Genomic DNA, 7,922 nt, shown 5'->3' with positions numbered 1-7,922 from the left:
TAAAGCAGCCTTTGATGTTACAGTTTACTGCAGTACCTCCCAAACCTTTCCTAACCACAGCCTAATTTTCTGAACGACAAACTTTCGCAACCCACCTAGCTTTATTTTCCTTTATTTTAATGTTATTTTAGAGGGCATCACAAAATAGAAATTCAACTCAACCAAAAGGGAAAAAAAAGAAATTCCATCAATTACAATGGAACCAACACTGATCAGTCAGAGGATATAGAAAGCGACTAAGTGCAACGTGCGTCAAATAAAATATATATAGATATCAATCATTAAAAAGAAGTCCATAGAATACCATGGACAGTTCGTGACCAGCCAGTACCTCTGGCAGTCACGCTCTTAAGGGCACAAGATATGGTTTAATTTAGATCGCTGCCTATTCATGTCTAAAATAAATATTTCAAGAGAGCAAACATTTAAAAATTATTGCCACCATATTTTTGTATCCGGTGCTCCAATTGGCAACCAATATCGGGCAAAATCCAGTCTAGCCAGCGAAATAACAACAAAATAAATCCCAATTACTGAGGTTGGTGTTATAGGGGAATGCCCCAGTAGTATCTGCTTATGGTCCCATTTAGAGTCGTTGATAAAGATTCCATTCAGTTTCTAAAAGATGTCGTCCCAACACTTACATATGCATATGCATGCAGAAGAAATGTGGACAGCTCCCGCTCCATCCACCCCACATCGGAAACATCGACTATCCTGCCTTACCTTCATTTTATGTAAGCGATACGGGTATAGTATAAATCGTTACAAAATTAGAAATGGTGAACTTTGACTCGAGACACATTCAAAACCGTCTATGCAAAATGTTACCACTCTCAATACCATGAAATGTCACCTCAGCCCCCAGGCAACCAGGCCATTGATTAGCCCTAAATCGAAATACCTTAGTTCTCCCCTCAAATTCAGCTGCCACAATAATTTTATAGGACAAACTTATGTTCCCCTTATGAGTCAGTTTCATAATAAACTCCAAGCCCTACAGAAAAATGACAAAGTTGGAGATATTTAAAAAAGCCCTGGCGGGGAAGAGATAGCTGCTGCTGAAGTGCCTTGAAGAATAGCGGAGTTGTGTCCTCCTGATGTGTAACTCCTCCAGCAGCTTAGCGGACTATGGTGAATGGATAACAGGAGGTCGGATTACACCCCAATAAAATATATTGATTATAAGGAGCAATACCAGGGAATAGTTTTTTCAGACAGGCCCATATTTGATGATAGAATAAAATCTTAAATCTTGTCCTCTTGAAGTAAACCGTATCAATGAGACCTAAATGAGGTTTAATGTCCCCCCCCTTTCCCCCCCACCCAAGGTAGATATTCAGTGAAGAATAATCCTAATGGCCAGAATTCCCTACCTAAAACCATAGTAAGATGGGAAACATAAGCAGCCAGATAATGCACTTGTATCGCTGGTAAGGACATTCCCTCTCTATCCGAAGATAATTAAAGATATTGTATATTTAATCACGGTTTTTTCTAGTTCAATGTGAACGTTTGCTGAGGGACTTAGAACGGTATGGACTGGGGCGTACACATATGTATTGAAGGTTTACAGACAGAAGAATTAGCAGTTATTATAAATAGGAATACGACCAACTACCTTTTAGGTAAGTGCGAACAAGACCTTCACATACTTAGAATACAGGAGTTTGTTTTAAAATCTATAAAACCTGTCACAGTGGTTTTCCCAAGAGTAAGGCATCCTTTAGAAGGTCTCTAATAAGAATTGACCAATCCCACAGTAGCAGTGAGGAAAGGGGTCTAAGGATATTATATCATAATCCCAAAAGTCCCCAAAATGACCAAATATAGACACAGAAAGCGGCATAGCAAGACATAATATTCTCCCAAACCATAGCCTGTCGTTGATGATATTGTCTTTATACATTTCGCCTTGAACATTGTAAAAACACTCTGATACCCACAACGGTTATGTTCGCGCTGTATAAAACTTTATAAATAAATAAATACAATTAATTAAAAAAACATCTTTGAAGTGGGGAAATGCTCTCCCTGATGGAACATAGTACCCAGTGAATAAATATGTATGCAGATATTCTGTTTAAATTGTTCAAGTGTGACACTGGCACCACCTTGTGTCGGACAACAGAATATAATGAAGTCACAGCAACATTTCAGTGGAACCATGGGCAACAGTCGCGTGAGTTCCAAGAAATAATACACTCATACTTATTGTTAGACCTCCTACTGTATGCATTTATTAGGGACCTCCCAGTGTGGAATTTAGGATTTGAGTAGTTTACAGACCCTAAGTAATAGCCCACCATCAGAATCTTCGTCTAAACATATAGAGTACATTTGTTTATCTCCATGTCCTAGAATGGCTTGTACACCATGGAAGATAATGGGTGGGTACAGTACGTAGGGATGATAGATGCCACATTTACACTTGAGTTGGAGGATGAGATGTCCCCCATTAGAAAAGATGGGGGTGCTTTTTTAAGATGGGGCAAGATGCAGGGTGCTTGAGGTTCAGGAACCCAGGAGCAGAGGAGAATAGTATAGGCAAGTGTCTCAAAATGCAGGAGGATGGACAGGCAGACCCAAGAGTGACTCAGGAAAGGGAAGAAGGTCCTCTAGGACAGTGGGGGGCCCCAAATGGGCCATATATGACTGAACAAAGAGGATCTGACGACGCAGTCCTCACACATAGCATCCTAGGGGAAGAAGATATGTGATTGGAAAAATCCTACAAAGGATCAGAGGAGGCATTAGATGACATCACTGAACATAAAAACAGAATGTCCTTCTTGAGGAACGTAACAGGGAACAGTCACAGTATGCCTGTGAGGGAGAAGAAAGCAACAAGGCAGAACAAGCTTTAGAAAGAGGGCAACGTGAACTGAGGAGATTAGCATTCTATGGTGCACATGCATGCCCATATGGGAGAAAGGGAACATTTGCCATAGCAGGAAAGATGACTCTGAGGAAAGATCTGACACTTTAACTCCTTGTGTGTCCAGGCAATGATTAGACGCCCAATGAAATAGTAGCCCAACATGAGAATAGTTGGCGTAATGTTGTCCCTTTTGCTGACAACCTAGCGGGTTGGACAGAAGGATGGGCATCACAGAGGACACCATGGCCGCAAGAGGGTTCCTTTGAATCCCGAGACATGGCAAATGCAGAAAAGTGCATTCTCAGGGCATAAAAGATCCTTACCAGAACTATCCATATATGCAAAAAAGTCTCCGAGTGTGGCAGAGGTCTGCTCGTAAGTATGACTTTCATCTCCCGACTGGCCATAGGACCGCAGTCCTGACACAATTGCCCTCGACATTTGAAGGCCCAGGGTGCCTCAGTATATACCATGGCACCAGATGGACAAAGAAAATCTTAAAAAATAGTTGCCACCACTCGCTGAAGGGGCTGGGAAATGGATATCAGCTTTAGGAACATACCGCAGGGATTATTCTTGCAATAGGGGACATTAAATGCTTACTAGGTTCCCTTTTAGGAGATGAGACAGACACACTGTGGACAAAGGAAGGAGTAAAGGATGTGACATTGACCAACCCAGAATGTGATGGGGTACCCTTTAACAGAGTAAGGGGTATTGTTTGGAGATAATTGAGGAAAATGTATCCAGACAGGCTGTTTTATGACACAGACAATGCAGCCAAATGAGGATCCTGCCCAATTCTTCAGCAGAATGAAGGAAAAATGGACACAAGAAGTCGGGGAGAGTTGGGATGTGACTGGACAGAATGCATTATTGTTTTATAACATAGTGAAAAAGGGTCTATCAGCTGAAGTGCAGGACAAATTAGTTAATATAGTGGCCTTAGATGCCAAACCATGGAGAGAGATACAGGCACACATAATACATTTCAGCAAGAAGAGACAGAAAAAGATAAAAAGTGAGAAAGACAAGATAGGGAAGGCAGCACCCACACGGGTCCAGCAGAAGTTGACCAAGAAAACAGAGGGAGGAATTGCCATTTCTACCACACAACTAGCTGCATTGTCCCCGGGCATGCCCTCTCTGGGCACCCCAATGCCACCCAACCGGCATGCCCAAAGAAGCAATAACAGGAATAATGGAAGAGGAGGGCGCGGAAGATTTTGGGGAAAAGAGTAAACACATTCCAGAGTGGATAGAGATGCCAATATTGCAAGATGCCAGGACATTTCATTAGAGAATGTAGGTTCAAAACGGAAGGTGAACTTAACAACTAGACACGGGCGACATATGGCCAACAAATGGCACCACCTGGTGGTATTGTGGCACAACCTGCCATGAGTCCCCAGGTGATATACCTCCTGCGGCCCCGAATGCAATTGCCACCTCAACCACAGATACAGCCACAGTAGTTACAGCAACCCATGCCTCAAATACAGTACGGGCCACAATAGCGAGTGCATCCCACCTTGAAGCACCGGGACTCACAAGGAGGGGTAATTGTCAGGGGAGGGAACCCATTCCTGCAAAATTACATGGGTGAATATGCCCATTAAAGGTGTCCGCAGGTTAGGGCTAGACCCACAGATCTTTTAGCCTTCACAAGAGCAGTGTACACTATCATAGCAGACACACCGGAATTGACAGAGAAATTAGTTGAATTAGCTAAGAACTTTCTCTTCTGATGACAGGGCCCCTATTCTGAAGCATTAGACAAAGACTTCATTCTGGAAATAGAGGCTCTGGAAGTGTCTCCCACATACGGGACACCGATGGCAAGTGACCACAGCTGGTTGATGTGGGCAAGTGTCATATTTCATGACCCCAACATGCAGGTGGGAGACATATCAAATGACCAGTTGTTTGTTGATGACACCAGAAGGACAGAGATTGCTTTCCAAGACATTATACACCCACACACCACACTGGAGACAAGACCTGTGGTACCAAGAAATATCTCCAGCCCTATCAAAAACAATGACCTTATGTAGGTACCCTCTAATTTGTGGACAAACGGCCCCCTCAAAGTAGGCCTCATCCGCACAGCAGTATCATTTAGAATAACTCTGAAGGAAGGAGCAATACTGCTTAGATTGAGGCACTACCTTCTATCCAAAGAATCTGAGGAGGGCATTGCGCCCGTTATACAAGCACTGGTGGAGCAGGAAATCATATACCCAGGTGTATCCCCCTTCAACACCCCAATGTACCCCATCAAGAAGGCCAAGGGCAACTCGTGGCATTTGATTCCAGACGTGCGCCCCCTTAATGACATAATGATACCAGAATTCCCTGTAGTGCTCAACCCTTCTGTCATCCTCACTAATGTACCCCAAGATGATAAATACTTTTCAGTCATAGACTTAAAGAATGCGATCTTTAGCATTCCCCTGCACCCAGACAGTCACTATTTGACCACATTTTCCTATCGTAGTTCTAAGTACCTCCATTCTCAATTACCTAAAGGATACTGCGAGTCCCCTAGCATCTTTAATTGGACCATCAAGAATGACCTCACAAATTCTCAATATGACAGCACAGTGTTGCAGTATGTCAATTACCTACTGATTTGTAGTCTGACACAAGAACAGTGCAAAAAAGACACTGTGCCCCTGTTGTACACCCTTGCTCAACGAGGATAAAAGGTGGATAGGAACAAATTGCAGTACTGTCAGGACGAAGTCCATTACTTGGGACAACTGCTGTCAGCCTCTGGCTGCCGAGTTACGCAGGAAAGAGTGCTGCTTGCATCTATCAAACAGGCTAAAAACAGAAAGACAGGATAACATGGACTAAAGACATGAAACAAACATTTAGCAAGTTACAAGCCAAGCTAACAAATGCACCAGTGTTAAGAACATCAGACTACAATTGCCACTGTATTGGCCAGATAATGATGGCTGTCCTCACCCACAAATATCCGTCAGGCCACAAGCCAATTGTATACTTTAGTGGCCTACTTGATTCTGTGATGAAATGCTATTACCCTGCGAACAAGCGCTAGCTACAGCAGCCTTTGCGGTTGAGAAAAGGGCCCCCATTGTTGGTGGTGCACCTCTGACTCTGTACGTTGAACATGCAGTGTTCTCAATAATTCAGAAAGCTAAAATGATACTGACAACACAGAGAGTATCAGGCTATAAAATAATATTATCATTGCCATTCCTGATGATAGGTAAATGTCACAGGCAAAACTGCTACCTTCTTTGCACACTCCACTTCAGACACAGACGATGATGACTGTGCACATATACTCCAGATGAGTGTTGCAAAGCAACAGAAGACCCCAATCTAGGCAGCATTGCATATTTTGTGGATGGGTCTTCCACAATAGACCAGGATACAGGAGTAGGACATACAGGTGCTGTAGTGGTAAGAGCGATGCAGCATGACTCTTCAGACACACTACAGACAACAGAATAGATAGCTTTGCCGCCCCAGTATTCATCCCAGGCTGCTGAATTAGTAACTTTAGTGGTGGCCCTCAAACAAGGGGAAGGAGAAACAATAACAGTATACTCAGATTCTGCCTATGTTACCACGACAGTGCACTCTAGCTTCATGTGGTGGAGCTGACGTGGATTCCTTAAGTCTGATTTAAGTCCTGTCATGCACCGTCCCCTCTTGGAGGACTTGATACAAGCCTTAACACAGCCACAAGCAATCGCATTGGTGAAGCGCGTAGCCCACACTAGTGCTCGGGATATTGTATTCTGCGGAAACGCCCTGGCTAATTGGACAGCCAATGATGCAGCAAAACGATTCTTTAGTGAGACACACACCACAGTTTTGGTAGCTGGTGAAACATCGACTCTATCAAACCCTTTGGATGCATCAAGACATTACATTTAGACAGCTTACCTCTTCCTTAGAGAGATACAAGAAAGTGCCCCAGAGCATGAGAAACAATTGTGGGCAGCTAGAGGATGCACACAGACAGGAGCAGAGTTAATATATAGACAGATATTGACAGGAAAGTCTGTCATGCCCCAAGCATTGTTACTGATAGCTCTAAAGCAGTTACACCTTCCTTCACATACTAACAGAGACAACACGCCGCTCCAAATATACCAAGATTGGTTTCTTCCCAACCTACATGAGATGATTACAATATACATACACACCTGTACAGTGAGTGTGAGAAAGTGCCATCTTTCTTGCAAGGTATGCCCCCACTTTTTGCTGAATTGCTGAATGTACTTTGACTGAGTGTGCCATGGACTCCTGCCAATCAGGTGCCCAGGGCCTATGTTCCTTCCCTAAAACACAAAACCCAAATTGGCAAACCCTGGCCACATGTCAGCCCCTGGTAAATAGTGCCCTAGGTACCCAGGGCCTTGTGACCAGGGAAGGCCTCTAAGGGCTGCGGCACTCATTGTGCCACCCTTAGAGGCCCTGTGCCCTTACACCCACCCACTGCCCTTGCAGGCTGGGTGTCTGGGTACAAGACAAAACAAAGAGTCGACATGGCACACATCCCTGTGTGCCATGCCCACCACCTACACTGCCATGGCATACATCAGCCACCCCTCTAACTGGGTGCCCTATGCCAGTGGTGTGGGCACAGGAGCAGAAGCCCTGTGCCCCTACAGTACCCAGGTCCATTCCTGGGCACTGTAAGTGCAGTGCTGCCATTTAAGAGTACATGGTGCTGAGAGCTCGTCAAACACGAACTCCACAGCACCATAATGGCAACACTGAAGACTGAGAAGTTTGGTATCAAACTTCTCAGCACATTAAATCCATACTGATGCCAGTGTAGGATTTAATGTACCAAGCACCCCAGAGGGCATCTTAGAGATGCCCCCTAAAACCTAACCTACAATCCATGTCTGTTCTGAGGCTGTCTAGGCTGCCACACAGCAGACATGTTGCTGGACCCCTGGGTAGGAGAGCCCCTGCTCACCTGGGCCAGCAACAATGCACATCCTGGGCGAGGTGCTAAATCTCCTCCCCCAGGATGGGCAGGGGGAAGCTT

General features: G+C 44.4%; 1 pseudogene; it reads left to right on the top strand.

Annotated features, from left to right (window-relative positions):
• The first annotated feature begins 2,167 nt into the window (after positions 1 to 2,167).
• Positions 2,168 to 4,500, top strand: LOC146858133 (uncharacterized; annotated as a pseudogene).
• The last annotated feature ends 3,422 nt before the right edge of the window (positions 4,501 to 7,922 follow it).

The sequence above is a fragment of the Triturus cristatus genome, chromosome 3_2, assembly GCF_964204655.1.
Source record: "Triturus cristatus chromosome 3_2, aTriCri1.1, whole genome shotgun sequence".
Classification (NCBI taxonomy): domain Eukaryota; kingdom Metazoa; phylum Chordata; class Amphibia; order Caudata; family Salamandridae; genus Triturus; species Triturus cristatus.
This window is presented reverse-complemented; position numbering and strand designations above follow the sequence as displayed.